This window comes from Humulus lupulus, chromosome 5, assembly GCF_963169125.1.
Source record: "Humulus lupulus chromosome 5, drHumLupu1.1, whole genome shotgun sequence".
Taxonomy (NCBI): Eukaryota; Viridiplantae; Streptophyta; class Magnoliopsida; order Rosales; family Cannabaceae; genus Humulus; species Humulus lupulus.
The window spans coordinates 95,657,465-95,674,699 of record NC_084797.1 but is presented as its reverse complement, the minus strand read 5'-3'; positions in this window follow the sequence as shown (position 1 = coordinate 95,674,699).

Below are 17,235 nucleotides of genomic sequence, written 5' to 3'. Positions count from 1 at the left end.
CATTTGGAGTACTTTAGTTGGACTGAGTGGAAACCAAGCTGACCAGTAGGGATTCAGATGGGAATACAAGGAAGGATTTGGTGCGCTTCAGGACTTGGCCACAGATAGGTTCGGTATTAGGGACATTGTGGGAAATGATAATGGTTTGACAGATAGAATTATTGAAGCAGTCGAAGAAGTTTGACCTTGGGGTGGATCAGCAGAGCATCATGTTGTGGGAATTGTTGGCATCACCTATTAGGGATGAAGAGTTTAAATGCCCGGTTACAAGACAGGACAATGTCTTCAGGAGTTGATCTATGATCTAGTTATTACCAGCTGGGGATCAAGGAAAGAGACATTTCAGGAATTACTACTTGTACCGAGTAGGGTGTGATGAATTGGTAACAAAGGTTCTTAATTGATCCATGCTTCGGCAACACAAGTAAGTTCTGCAAGTAGAAAATACAGGAACAGTGTGCACAAGCCACCTTCAGATTTATTGGCAGTACATTGGGCTACTCTCCAGTTAGAAGTGGAATGCGGATGACTACTACGTTGATGAGGTCGATACTAAGGAAGCAGGGTCACAGGTAAAGCTCCATGAAGTGTTAGTTTGGTCTCGCCAGGGGTATTCAGAATAATGCTACATGAAGAAAAGGGGATAGGTATGAAGAGATTTGATCTGAAGCCACAGAGAAGCTACTGAAGAATGTCTAAAGGATAGGGAGCACAACAAGACCGGTAAATGCGCCATCTAATATATAAGTATCTTCGCAGGAAGCTACATCAGCGATTAGAAGGACAGTAAAATTTGAAGTAAGACTAAATGGATAGTGTCAAATCAGAAGTTTAGAAGACAGAGTAGGAATTGATTAGCGCTTGGTGATGTAGGAATATGCGTGTTATGGTTGAATACAGAAGGATAGCATAAAGGACCTAACTTTTGATAATGATATGAAAGTGTGAGGGGTGCGTCACAGGTTGGGGCACATCCAGGCTCAGACTGACGTGAGGATGGATCGAGCCTCGCGGGAGGGAAAAGAATAGGATTGTGGTCGGTATACATGGAAGGATCTGTAAGAAAGACAACCTTGAGACCAAGAGTTAGTGAAATGTAATGGATGGATGGTTGGTGTTAGAAATCCTCGACTGTACGAGGAGAAGATTTAATTGAAGGCAGATCTCTTACTTGGGAGGTGTGTGTCAGTTAAAAAGAACGCCACAAATTACAATGGTATGGACAACGTAACGAATGAGACTTGTATAGCATTAGTGTGTGATGATGAACATATACGTATACCTTTGGACAATGGAATCCAAAGGGGTGGGTATTGGTGGAGACAGGGAAGAACCCCGTCAAGGTAATACGAGTTAGGGCACAAGGATCGGATGAAAGGTCTGATGGGAATTGTTTGTGGAGATGAGGATTCGAAATGGATATCGTTTCACCCCCTAGGGTATGTCGTACCAGAAGGTTTGAGCAGGTGACAAAATTTAGTATGCTTGAATATTGGAAAGTAAAGTGATATGGTGGTCGATCATAGGGATGGACCACGTTAAACTATCAGTAAGGTGATTGGACAAGGAAAGTTATAACTTAGTTGAATGGGTTAATGTAACTTGGTTCATATGAACTGGTAATGGGGCAGAGTATTGGTAATGCCGAGTTGAACCCTATAGTGTTCTAAGCTATGGAAAGAAACTAGAGAACGAAGAGAACAGAGTGGAAACCTAGAATTATTGGTTGATTGCAGATAGGGTAGCAATCTGAGGGCTTAATAGTTATGGTAAGGGAATAGACGTTGAGTGTGCAAACATTTGGGATATTAAGGAAAGTGTATTCCTTGATGAGATAGTCACGGTGATGAATGTTGAAGTACAACTAAGGTGACACGACATAGGACATAATAAGATAAAAAGCAAGGAGTAATATGCTAAGAAAAGAAATGGAAGACAGGGGATACGACGGTTCAGTATTGGTTTAGGGGAAAACCAAAGAGGTTGTTGGAATTCTTAAGGCAGGAGTGTCTGCCTATCTGAAAGGACATAAGAACTTGTAAATTGTTGACTTTGGGGTACAAAGTTCTGGGATGAGAGATTTGTATCTCTCCAAGTAAGTACTGATAAGGAAGAGTGCGATATTATGGGAAAGAAAGGGGAGTTATGACACCCGATTCGACAGGAATTCTGAGGTCGTACCAAAGGTTAGGCCGGGGGCCTATAAGCTGATCTCATCCTTGTAGGGGTGATGACTCATAAGTATTTCTAGTATCGATGATAAGACAATGAAGCGATCGTTGTGAACTAAACAGACTCTGAAGTTTCTGCAGATCTGATGCGCAAGCGAAGGTTAATGGAAGTATAGTTATCAGACAAGATCTTGTGGAACAAGATTGTTACTCTCGTAAGAGTGTTATCGAGGAGTAAAAGTAAAGGCGTGGGACCTTGGGAATTATAGTCAAAGGTACGAGGTTTACTATCTGATGTGTTCGAATAAATTTTGAGTACGAAATTATTATAAGGAGGGGATAGTTGTAACGACCCAAAATTACTAATAAGGCTTAAGGGCCTTAATTAGTGTGTCGGGAGGGCATAATTCGAAGTTATGTGAATTAATGGTGAAAATGCATGATTATGTGATATGCATGATCCCATGATTATATGAATTGTGGAATGCATGTTTATGAGTATTAGATAGGCATGCGGGGCCTGTTTAGCATGTAACGGCATAATTGTAATTTTGGCCCGTTTGGGCATAAATGTGATTAACTTTTGAGACCACATTATTATGTGGATATATATATATATTTGTAGCATTCGGCATGAGGCGATCCTAGGGAGCAAGTAGTGGGAAAGTCACATCGAGACCCGGTACTTGACTCGGGGTGAGTCAAGGGATATTTTGGGTAATGAATATTTATTTGGGTTATTGAGTTATAAAAATAAATAATTGGGGATATATTTGAGGTTAGGAAGCCTAGGTGGGAATACCGGGGAATTTTACCATTTTTCCCTCAGGGACGTTTTTGGTACCCCGAGCCTTTGAGGTAACCTTAGGAACTTAAGTTAAATAAAACAAAACCAAGAAGCTTTTCAGAATTTTGTGAACCGACCCAAGACACCCTCTTCTCTCTCCCTTTTTTCATACCAAGGGGAATTTTGAAGAACAAAGGTAGGATTTGGGGCTCTAAAACTTGGAGATTGTTCAGTGTCAATTTGTGGATTCAAGCAGAGCTAAGGTAAGCATTAAACTGTGATTTTAGTTATCTACTTCTATGATTATTGGTTGGGTTTCAGGTTCATTTGGAGGTGTTGAAGTTGAAGATTAAATTTTGTGTTTGATGAGTTTTAAAGCTAGAGTTTGTTAGGTTTTGCTATTGGAATCATAGTGGAACTTTTGGGATGATTAAATTAAGTTGCTAGATTGATTTTAGGGGTAATTGGCTTGGTTTTGGTAGAGAAAATGGCAGATTTTATGGGTTTGAAGGGGTCGGCCCGCGGCTCAGTTCTTTGTGTGCTGCGGCCTTTCGAAGCAGATGGAGGCTGAAGAAGAAGGGTGGGTCGCGACATGGGTTATGCTGGGCCACAGCATGTGTCTGTTTCTGGGCGAGGTTGGGCCTCTGGTTGGAGGTGGGCCGCGGCATGGAGGGCTAGGGCTGCGACTCTTAAGGGCATTTTTGGCCTTTTGGAGCTTTTAAACGCGGGAACCTAACCTAGGGTGCTCGGGATCGATCCCACTACCGTTTTTGGTGGACTTCGATGTGCCGGAGATTAGAACTCTATCTCGAACCCTTTATACAATTATTGATGGAATCCTTTACCATGGTTGTGACTAGGTGTATACTTGGGCTCGGGGCAGGATCGTGCTCAGGGGTCATCTTTCCTAATCAAAGCAATTGGAATTAAAGGTAAGAAAACTGCACCTGTTTATGTGGATAGGATGGGACTAAGTGTTCCCTATATTTGTATGCACTGTTATATGATTGTGATAAACCATGTGAATATGTTGAGACAAAGAGCTCCCTATAATTGTATGAATGTCATGAGGTGGTATTATGCCACGGGGATATGTGATGAACGACCTAAGGGTGCCGGAATCAATACTTGCACACAGGGCACGGCTCAGTCACTGGTAGGTGAGGACATCTTATTAATCACTGTGCTTGGTTAAGCTGTCCGGAGTCAGTGGGTATAACACTGGGCTTGGCCTAAGCGAGCCATAGACAGTGGATTAAATAGAGCGTGCGGCGTACGGGCGTCAACCCTTGTTGTTGCTTAGCATGTATACCATTGTTAATTTGATGTATATGGTATGCTGAATATCTGGAACCTAGATTGCTGGCTATTTCTTGATGTCTAGGATTGAGTGAATGCTATGGCTTGCTGGGTAATTGATCAATGTCTTGTAAATCATTTGGTTATGCTCTGTGAACTACTTACTTATTGATGCTTATTATGCTATGATATTATGTTTTCTTGCTGGGCCTCGGCTCACGGGTGCTACGTGGTGCAGGTAAAGGCAAGGGTAAGATGAGTTGACCATGTGTTGGAGAGCTCTAGGGGTGAGGTGTACATTGTCCGCTGCTCGGTTGCCAAGATCGAGGGATTGTACAGGGACGGAAACCCAAACGTGTATTTTTCCATTAGAGTGGCTTTGATTGTTTATAACATTTGGAAATTCTGTAGTTATGTTATTTAAACCCTGATTTGGAATCCCATGTACCAAACATTTATTTTTATGAAAATTATTCGTTGAGAACCAAAATCTTTTAAACATAACCTGTCTATGTCTCTACATTCACATTTTTATTTAAATAACTTGATTAGCAAGTCTCACACTATTTTAAACACACAGTGTAACGGTTTTGGTTATCTAGGGCGTTACAATCAGTCCAGGGTTGGAATCACTGTCCGGTAAGGTTTGAAACTTATTTATTAGGTGAATTTCTGTAATCAAGTTTAGCTTTTCTTAAGCTTTTAGCCTAAGTATGAATCTTATGATTTGTGGTAGTTTTGAGCTAGTTTATAGGTCATAAATATTGTATGTGTTGCAGGGAACTTGTTTGGGGGTTTGATTGTTGAAAAAATGAGGATGTTGGTAGGAAATTCCAATGGTTTTTGGATTGAAAACGTAAGGAATTTTTGGGTTATTAGCTCGAGTCGCGACCTTGTTCTTTAGGCGCAACAGCCCATGTGCATGAGAAGGCCCCCGGGATCCCTGATGTTGCCCAGGCACCGCAGCGCAGGATAGGGTGCTCTGTGGCCCGTGTCTCCCAGGAGGAAGCCTTGGGGATCTCTAACTTATAGCATGTCGCGGCCATTAATGCCTGGGCTGCGACTCTAATTGAGAGAAATAGCCAAATCAGGTTTTTAGGCTCGGGAACTCAAACCTAGGTGCTCGGGAAGAACTCTACTACACGGTTTAGTAGAATTCGAGGTCCCGAAGGCTAGTATGTCATTCTAAAGTTTCTAATTATTTTGGGTTTTAATGCTTATTCGTTATCGCTTTGACTAGGGTCACCGTTAAGGCTCAGGAGTGAGGATTGTGCTCATGACCACCTTACATCTTCAGCTCGGGACACGAGGTAAGAAAACTGCACCCGGGTTGTGAATAGGGCTTAGAACTTTGTTAACGAATATGTCATGATTGTGAATATATATGTATCTGAGAATATCTGGATAGGCATGCTTGTATATGATCCCTCTAATTCCTTGTTTTCCAATGTATATTTATGATTATATCAATTCTGAAGGTCGGCCTAAGGGCGTCGGGAGCCGATAGCAAGCTTGCCGAATGTAGATCAGCCTAAGTATGCCGAGGTCGGCTATAAGACTAGAGGACTCAATCTAAGGGCCCAAGCTTGAACATTATACAATAAAAAGAAGTGTTTTTTTCACTTAACTCATTTTATTGGTTGATTAGATTGGTTTATGTTTTTGATTGAGCTGAATATTGATATTAAACTTATAGCTTATATCATGTTATTGATTGAAATTATTGATCTAAGTTTATTGTACATATACTGTTGCTTATTTGTGCCTATTGAATTAAGTTTTCTTACTGAGCCTTGTCTCACGAATGCTATGTGGTGCAGGTAAGGGAAAGAGAAAGCTGGACCAGCCATGAGTTGGAGAGCTTTAGGGGCGTTGTGTACATCATTAGGTGCTCGACCGCCACAAGCAAGGGATTAACAGGAACTACAACCAAATTATATTTTTTTCACTTAGGCTGGCTTTAGTTGTAATTATTTTTAGGGTTGTATTTGCATTGTAAACACCTATATGGGATCTCATGCACAAACTCTTACTTTTTAATGAAAAAATCTACTTTATGATCAAAATCATTTAACCCTAATCCGTTAATTACTTTAGAAATAGGTTTATGTCCAAACGACTTGATTAGGAAGTCCTGCACCATTTAAAATACACAGTGTAATGGTCTTGGCTCTCTAGGGCATTAGATGATGCCTCTCCAATTAAGTTTCAAATTTGATTAGAATAGCGTCGAGGTTTTACCGTGAGATTAGGGACAAGGTTTCATTATTAGTAGCTCTATTGAGTGATAAAATGAGAAATTAAGTTTAGATGGATTGATTAGTGGCCAAATACATTCAATAATAATGTACTAATGAAGCAACTAGCATCACAATTAGTTGATGTTTCTCTAATTCATCCTCAAATTGGATTAAACTAATGCCGATGTTGTAATATGTGATTAGGTACATGATTTCCTTATTAGTAGTTCCGTCAAGGGATAAATTAAGATATTAGGGTGAGATGGATCAACTAGAGGCTCAATAAAATAAAATATAATATAGTGATGATACAAATAGCATCCTAATTAGTAGAAGCTTCTGCAATTATTTCTCAAAATTGATTAGATAAGCGCAGAGATTGTAACTTATGATTAGGGACATGGTTTCCTTATTAGTAGCTATATTGACGGACAAAAAGAGAAATTAAGGCTAGATAGAACAATTAGTGGCCCAATACATTCAATAATAATGTATGAAGCAACTAGAATCCCAATTAGTGGATGCCTCACAAATTAGTTCTCAAATTGTATTAGAGTAGCGCCGAGGGTGTGACATGAGATTACTGACATGGGTTCCTTATTAGTAGCTCTATCGAAAGATACAATGAGACATTAGGGTTACATAGATGGATAAGTGTCCCAATACATTCAATAATAATGTACTAATGAAGGACCTTGCAACCCAATTAGTGGATGCTTCTTCAATTAGTTCTCAAATTTGATTAGATTAACGCCGATGTATTGTAGTTAGATTAGGGACATGGTTTCATTATTAGTAGCTCTATTGAGTGACAAAATGAGAAATTAATTTTAGGTAGATCGAATACTAGCCCAATACATTCAATAATAATGTACTAATGAAGCAACTAGAATCATAATTAGTTAATGTTTCACTAATTCATCCTCAAATTGGATTAGACTAATAGCGAAGTCGTAACATGTGATTAGTTACATGATTTCCTTATTAGTAGTTCCATCGAGGAATAAAGTAAGATATTTGGGTGAGACGGATCGAATAGAGGCTCAATAAAATAAAAATAATGTAGTGATGATACAAATAGCATTCCAATTAGTGGATGCTGCTGCAATTATTTCTCAAATTTGATTAGATTAGCATTGAGATTGTAACTTGTGATTAGGGACATGTTTTTCTTATTAGAAGCTCTATTGAGGGACAAAAAGAGAAATTTAGGTTAGATAGAAATATTAGTGGCCAAATACAATCAATAATAATGTATGAAGCAACTAGCATCCCAATTAGTGGATGCCTCACAAATTAGTTCTCAAATTGGATTAAACTAGCACTGAGGGTGTAACTTGACAATACAGACATGGTTTCCTTATTAGTATCTCTATTGAAAGATCCAATGAGAAATAAGGGTTAGATAGAAAGATTAATGACCCAATACATTCAATAATAATGTACTAATGTAGCACCTAGCATTCCAATTAGTGGATGCTTCTCCAATTGATTCTCAAATTTGATTAGATTAGCACCGAGGTTTTACCATTACATTAGAGACATGGTTTCATTATTAGTTCCTCTATTGAGTGACAAAATGAGAAATTAAGTTTAGATATATCTATTAGTGGCCCAATACATTCAATAATAATGTACTAATGAAGCAACTAGCATCACAATTAGTTGATGTTTCTCGAATTCATCCTCAAATTTGATTAGTCTAACGTCGAAGTTGTAACTTATGATTAGGTACATGATTTCCTTATTAGTAGTTCCATCGAAGGATAAAGTGAGATATTTGGGTGAGATGGATCGATTAAAGGCCCAATAAAATAAAAAATATTATAGTGATGATACAAAAAGTAGCCCAATTATTGGATGCTTCTACCATTATATCTCAAATATGATTAGATTAGCATTGTGGTAGTCACTTGTGATTACGGACATGGTTTCCTTATTAGAAGCTCAATTGAGGGACAAAATGAGAAATTCTGGTTAGATAGAATAATAAGGATGCAACTAGCATCCCAATTAGTGTATTCCTCACAAATTAGTTGTCAAATTGGATTAGATTAGCGCCGATGGTATAACTTGAGATTACAAACATGGTTTCCTTATTAGTAACTCTATCGAAAGACACAATGAGAAATTATTGTTAGGTAGATTGAATAGTCGCCCAATAAATTTAATAATAATGTACTAATGAAGCACTTAGCATCCCAATTAGATGATGCCTCTAAAATTAGTTCTCAAATTTGATTAGATTAGTGGGAAGGTTTTACCGTCAGATTAGGGAAATGGTTTCATTATTAATAGCTCTATTGACTGAAAAAATGAGAAATTATGTTTAGATGGATCGATTAGTGGACCAATACATTCAATAATAATGTACTAATGATGCAATTAGCGTCACAACTAGTTGAAGTTTCTCTAATTCATCCTCAAAATGGATTAGACTAACGTCGAAGTAGTAACTGGTGATTAGGTACATGATTTCCATATTAGTTGTTCTATCGAGAGATATAGTGAGATATTAGGGTGAGATGGATCGAATAGAGGCCCAATAAAATAAAAATAATATACTGATGATACAAATATCATCCTAATTATTGGATGCTTCTGCCATTTTTTCTCAAATTTGAATAGATTAGCGTCAAGGATGTAACTTGTGATTAGGGACATGGTTTCGTTATTAGTGGCTCTATTGAGGGAAAAAATGAGAAATTCAAGTTAGATAGAAAAACTAGTGGCCCAATACATTCAATAATAATGTATGAGGTAACTAGCATCCCAATTAGCGGATGCCTCACAAATTAGTTTGTCGAATTGGATTTGAGTAGCGCCAAGGGTGCACTACTACAAATATAGGCTTTGTCTGCACTTTTTTTTCAAACATAAAAAAAAACCGCAGAGAAAAGTCTCATTTCCTATATACTCGACCCTGACCCTTCACCCTTTTTATGTTTTTTTATTTTTTTTTTCCACATTAATGCTTTAAATAATGTATATATTCATAAAAATGATTTTTTTTGAAGTTTTAGGACAAAAAGGACAAAAAATTTAGTAGGATTAATGGGTTTTTAATGTATCTTTATCGGTTTTGTGTTTTTTACCATTTTTGGATGTTTTTTAATGTTTGTGGAGGATTAGAAGACATTTTCATGCTTGAAAACAAGTATTGATCTCGTAAACTTGACTTTGTTTTTTTATTTTTTTAATATTTCTGATTTTTGGATATTAATACCTAATGTATTTATTTTCTCATAATGTTAAATATTAATTTTAGAGTTTTAACTAATTTATTAGAAAGTTACTATTAAAATTTGAGTATACTTGTTAAAATTTAATGGATAATTTTGAATACTCTAGTCATACCCATTACCATATTTACTAATCATTGTTTAAACTTCTATTGTATGAAAGAGTTGTTTGAATTTGAAGTGTACGTGTTGAAATTGTTGAAGATTAATTTTGAAGGTGAGTAATAATAACTACTTAATGTTTTATTTTTATTTTTAATATTATGCAAGCTATTGTTAGAGTAGTTTGAATATATTAGACATTCATCCTTAGAGAAGTAGGTTCTGAGATGAAATTGTGTGTGCGGAGATAACAGAAGGTTGAGAACATGTGTCTTAGTGAAGTACGTTATGTGATTCTGTGTGCAGCGGTGGTTTTTGGATGAAATTATGCATGTTGATTGTTGTGTTTGTTTGAATTGAATTTATAGGTAGTAATAATTTGGGATATGCTATTGAAAAAGAGGAAACTCTGCCCAATTTTTTTTAAGATTAATAAATTGATTGAAATTGTGCATGACGATTTTATGAAAGAAGTCTTTAACTTCAAAGTTATGTTGTTGCTATGGACTGTTAATGATTTCTCGGCCTATGATACTTTGTCAGGGTTAAGCACAAAAGGTTACCAGGGATGTCTAATATGTTGCACTAACACATGGGATCGTCGTCTGTGACTGGGCACAAAATGTGGTTTTTATGTATTAAGATACATTTACGATCTTGTAAATACACCAAATCTGGTAGAAGTTATCAAGAAGAAATTATGCTATATTTTATATTTCTTTTTTTTTTTTAAGAAAAACTATATATTTAAATATAGTACTTAATCATCTAATCTATATTTACTTTTCAATTATGTAGTTGTTTGACAAAAACATATTCCGTGTCACAGACGTCCTACTCCCACTACAAACCGATTGGTTAGCAAGATTGTCGTCATTTAGTTATGAAGTCTAATTTTTCTTATTTGTAATTTACTAACTTGATTTGTATGTTCTTATTAATTTTTCTTATGTATGTATATTGAGTTACTTATGTATATATATAGATGACATCTTTTAATTAGTAATGATATGTGAATGTTTTTCTTAATTTTAATTTATTCATTATGTTTATTTAAATAATAATTTCTAAATTATCTATATAAGAAAATGTTATATGTTATATTATTATATAATTTTATCAATATAAAATATGGTATTTTATATTATTAATATCATTTTATTGGTATTAAAAAAAATTAATCCGAAATCAAATTATATATGAAAAGAAAAAAAAAATATTATATATAAAAAAATACCTTTCTCTACGCTTTTTTAAAAAATTCGCAGTGGAAAGTAGCACTTTTCTCTGCGGTTGAATATACTGCGGTTCCTATTACTCTAAAAAACTGCAGTGTATTAAGGAAAAAAATCGTGGAGAAAGCCCTATTTTGTAGTAGTTGTGTAAATTGAGATTATGGACATGGTTTCCTTATTAGTAGCTCTATCGAAAGACCCAATGAGAAATTATGGTTAGATAGGTCGACTAGTGACCAAAAAAATTCAATAATAATGTACTAATGAAGCACCTAGCATCCCAATTAGTGGATTCTTCTTCAAATAGTTCTCAAATATGAATAGATTTGCGTCGAAGTTGTGTCATGAGATTAGGGACAAGGTTTCTTTATTAGTTGCTCTATTGATGGATAAAATTAGAAATTAAGGTTAGATAGATCGTTTAGTGGACCAATACATTCAATAATAATGTACAAATGAAGCAACTAGCATAACAATTAGTTGATGTTTCTCTAATTAATCCTCAAACTGGATTTGATTAGGTAAATGATTTCCTTATTAGTAGTTCTATCAAAGGATAAAGTGAGATATTAGGGTGAGATGGATAGAATAGAGGCTCAATAAAATAAAAAATAATAAAGTGATAATGCAAATAGTATCCCAATTAGTGCGCGCTTTATGAATTATTTCTAAAATTTGATTAGATTAGCGTCGAGCCTGTAACTTATCATTAGAGACATGGTATTCTTTTTAGTAGCTCTATTGAGGGAAAAAAATGAGAAATTCAGAATAGATAGAACAATTAAGGGCCCAATACATTCAATAACAATGTATGAAGCAACTAGCATCCCAATTAGCGGACACCTCCCAAATTAGTTCTCAAATTTGATTAGATTAGCGCCAAGGGTGTAACTTGATAATACAGACATGGTTTCCTTATTAGAGTCTCTATCAAAAGACACAATGATAAATTTGGGTTAGACAGATCGATTAGTGGCCGAATACTTTCAATAATAATGTAGTAATTATGCACCTTGAATCCCAATTGTTTGATGCCTCTCCAATTAGTTCTCAACTTTTATTAGATTAGCGTCGAGGTTTTACCATGAGACTAGGGACATGGTTTCATTATTAGTAGCTCTATTTACTGACAAAATGAGAAATTAAGTTTAGATACATTGATTAGTGGCCTAATACATTCAATAATAATGTACTAATGAAGCTACTAGCATCACAATTATTTGTTGTCTCTCTAATTAATCCTTAATTTGGATTAGACAAACGCGAAGTGGTAACTAGTGATTAGGTACATGATTTCCATACTAGTTGTTCTATCGAGAGATATAGTGAGATATTAGGGTGAGACGGATCGAATAGAGGTCCAATAAAATAAAAATAATATAGTGATGATACAAATAGCATCCTAATTATCGGATGCTTCTGCAATTTTTTCTCAAATTTGAATAATTAGCGACGAGGCTATAACTTGTGATTAGGAACATGGTTTCCTTATTTGTGGCTCTATTGAGGGACGAAATGAGAAATTAAAGTTTGATAGAAAAATTCGTGGCCCAATAAATTCAAAAATAATGTATGAGGCAACTAGCATCCCAATTAGTGGATGCCTCACAAATTAGTTTGTCAAATTGGATTTGAGTAGCGCCGAGGGTGCACTACTACAAATATAGGCTTTGTTTGCACTTTTTTTTCAAACATAAAAAAAACCGCAAAGAAAAGTCTCATTCCCTATATACTCAACCCTGACCCTTCAACTTTTTTATGTTTTTTTAATTTTTTTCCACATTAATGCTTTAAATCATGTATATATTCATAAAAATGATTTATTTTGAAGTTTTAGGACAAAAAGGACAAAAATTTTAATAGGATTAATGGGTTTTTAATGTAAGTTTATCGGTTTTGTTTTTTATTTTGTACAATTTTTGGATGTTTTTTAATGTATGTGGATGATTAGAAGACATTTTCATGCTTGAAAACAAGTATTGATCTCGTAAACTTGACTTAATTTTTTTATTTTTTAATATTTCTGATTTTTGGATATTAATACCTAATGTAATTATTTTTTCATGATGTTAATATTAATTATGTTCATTATTCACAATATATTAATTTTTACATAATTTTTTACCTTATAATATTGTTTTTGAAATATCTTTTTATATTATATACATTATAAATTTTTGTTAATTATTTTAGGAATCAAAATTTATTTTTAATTTATCACTAATTTTATAATTATGGTTTAGTAAATTTAATTTTAGAGATTTTACTAATTTATTAAAAAGTTACTATTAAATTTTGAGTTTACTTGTTTTAATTTAATGAATAATTTTGAATACTCTAATCATACCCATTACCATATTTACTAATCATTGTTTAAACTTTTATTGTATAAAATACTTGTTTGAATTTAAAGTGTACGTATTGAAATTTTTGAAGATTAATTTTGAAGGTGAGTAATAATTACTACTTAAAGTTTTATTTTCCTTTTTAATATTATACAAACTATTGTTAGAGTAGTTAGAATATATTAGACATTCATCCTTAGAGAAGTAGGTTCTGAGATGAAATTATTTGTGCGGAGATAACAGAAGGTTGAGAACATGTGTGTCTTAGTGAAGTACGTTCTATGATTCTGTGTGCTGCGGTGGTTTATAGACGAAATTATGCACGTTGATTGTTGTGTATGTTTGAATTGAATTTATAGGTAGTAATAATTTGGGATATGCTACAGAAACAGAGGAAACTCTCTCTAATTTTTTTTTAAGATTAATATATTGATTGAAATTATGCATGACGGTTTTAAGAAAGAAGTCTTTAACTTAAAAGATATGTTGTTGCTATGGACTGTTAATGATTTCCCTGCCTATGATACTTTGTTAGGGTTAAGCACAAAAGGTTACCAAGGATGTCTAATATGTTGGACTAACACATGGGCTCGTCGTCTGACGAATGGGCACAAAATGTGGTTTTTATGTATGAAGATACATTTACGATCTTGTAAATGCACCAAATCTTGTAGAAGTTATCTAGAAGAAAGTATGTTATATTTTATATTTCTTTTTTTTTTTAAGAAAAACTATATATATAGTAAGTAATCATCTAATCTACATTTACATGTCAATTATGTAGTGGTTTGACAAAAACGTATTCAGTGTCAAGGATGACCTACTCCCACTACAAACCGACTGGTTAGCCAGATTGGCATCATTTATTTATGAAGTCTAATTTTTCTTATGTGTAACTTACTAACTTGATTTGTATGTTCTTATTAATTTTACTTATGTATGCATATTGAGCTACTTATGTATATATATAAATGAAATCTTTTAATTAGTAATGATATGTGAATGTTTTTCTTAATTTTAATTTATTCATTCTGTTTATTTAGATAATAATTTATAAAATTACGTATAAAAGAATATGTTATATATTATATTATTATATAAATTTATCAATATAAAATATGGTATTTTATATTAAAAAAATTTAAAATAATTTTGTATTAAATATAGTAATATTAATATCATTTTATTGGTATTAAAAAAAATTAATCCGAAATCAAATTATATATGAAAAAGAAAACAAAAATATTATATATTAAAAAAAACCTTTCTCTACGCTTTTTTAAAAAATCCGCAGTGGAAAGTAGCACTTTTCAGAGTGGTTTTTTATTAACTTTTCTTTGCGGTCGAATACACTGTGGTTCCTATTACTCTAAAAAATCGCAGTGTATTAAGGAAAAAACTCGCTGAGAAAGCCCTATTTTGTAGTAGTGGTGTAAATTGAGATTACGAACAAGGTTTCCTTATTAGTAGCTTTATCGAAAGACACAATGAGAAATTATGGTTAGATAGATCGATTAGTGACCAAAAAAATTCAATAATAATGTACTAATGAAGCACCTAGCATCCCAATTAGTGGATTCTTCTTGAAAATGTTCTAAAAAATGAATAGATTTGCGCTGAAGTTGTATTGTGAGATTAGGGACAAGGTTTCTTTATTAGTAGCTCTATTGATTGAAAAAATGAGAAATTAATGTTAGATTGATCGACTAGTGGACCAAAACATTCAATAATAATGTACAAATGAAGCAACTAGCATAACAATTAGTTGATGTTTCTCTAATTAATCCTCAAATTGGATTTGTACATGATTTCCTTATTAGTAGTTCTATCAAAGGATAAAGTGAGATATAAGGGTGAGATGGATAGAATAGAGGCCCAATAAAATAAAAAATAATAAAGTTATAATGCAAATAGTATCCCAATTATTGGGTGCTTTATGATTTATTTCTCAACTTTGATTTGATTAGCGTCGAGGCTGTAACTTATCATTAGAGACATGGATTTCTTATCAGTTGCTCTATTGAAGGAAAAAATGAGAAATTCAGGTTAGACAGAACAATTAAGGGCCCAGTACATTCAGTAATAGTGTATGAAGCAACTAGCATCCCAATTAGTGGACGCCTCACAAATTAGTTTTCAAATTTGATTAGATTAGCGCCAAGGGTGTAACTTGATAATACGGACATGGTTTCCTTATTAGAGTCTCTATCAAAATACACAATGATAAATTTGGGATAGATAGATCGATTAGTAGCTCAATACATTCAATAATAATGTACTAATTATGCACCTTGAATCCCAATTGGTTGATGCCTCTCAAATTAGTTCTCAAATTTTATTAGAATAGCGCCGATGTTTTACCTTGAGACTAGGGACATGGTTTCAATATTAGTAGCTCTATGTACTGACAAAATGAGAAATTAAGTTTAGATAGATTGATTAGTGACCCAATACATTCAATAATAATGTACTATTGAAGCTACTAGCATCACAATTAGTTAATGTTTCTCTAATTATCCTCAATTTGGATTAGACTAACGCTGAAGTTGTAACTTGTGATAAAGTGAGGGATAAAGTGAGAAATTAGGGTGAGATGGATCGGTTAATTGCCCAATAAAATATAACATAATATAGTGATTATTCAAATAGCATCGCAATTATTGGATGTGTCGGCAATTATTTATCAAATTTGATTAGAATAGTGCTGAGACTGTAACTTATTATCAGGGACATGGTTTCCTTGTTAGTATCTCTATTGAAGGACAAAATGAGAAATTTGGGTTAGAAAGAACAATTAGTGGCCCGATACATTCGTTAATAATATATGAAGTAACTAGCATCCCAATTACTAGATGCTTCACAAATTAGTGCTCAAATTTGATTAGATTAGCGCCGAGGGTGTAACTTGAGATTACAGACATGGTTTCCATATTAGTAGCTCTATCAAATGACACAATGAGAAATTAATGTTAGATAGATCGATTAGTTGCCCAATAAATTTAATAAAATTGTACTAATGAAACTCCTAGCATCCCAATTAGTGGATGCTTCTCTCATTAATTCTCAAATTGGATTTGATTAACGTCGAAGTCGTGACTTGTGATTTGGTACATGATTTTTTTATCAGTAGTTCTATCGAGGGATGAAGTGAGATATTAGGGTGAGATGGATAGAATAGAGGCCCAATAATATCAATATTAATATAGTGATGATATAAATAGCATCCGAATTAGTGGATGTTTTTGGAATTATTTCTCAAATTGGATTAGTTTAGAGGAAAGGTTGTAACTTGTGACTAGAGACATGGTTTCCTTATTATGTTCTCTATTGAGGGAACAAAATGATGAAGTCATGGTAGAAAGAACAATTTGTGGCCCAATAAAATAAAAAATAATATAGTGGTGATTCAAATACCATCGCAATTACTGGACGCGTCGGCAATTTTTTCTCAAATTTGATTTGAATATCACTGAGGCCGTAACTTATTATTAAAGACATGGTTCCCTTGTTAGTGTCTCTATTGAGGGACAAAATGAGAAATTCAAGTTTGAAAGAACAATTAGTGGCCCAATACATTCAATAATAATGTATGAAGCAACTAGCAACCCAATTACTAGATGCTTCAAAAATTAGTGCTCAAATTTGATTAGATTAGCGTCGAGGGTGTAACTTGAGATTACAGACATGGTTTCCTTATTAGTAGCTCTAACGAAAGACACAATGAGAAATTAAGGTTAGATAGATCGATTAGTGGCCCAATAAATTCAATAAAATTGTACTAATGAAGCTCCTAGCATCCCAATTAGTGGATGCT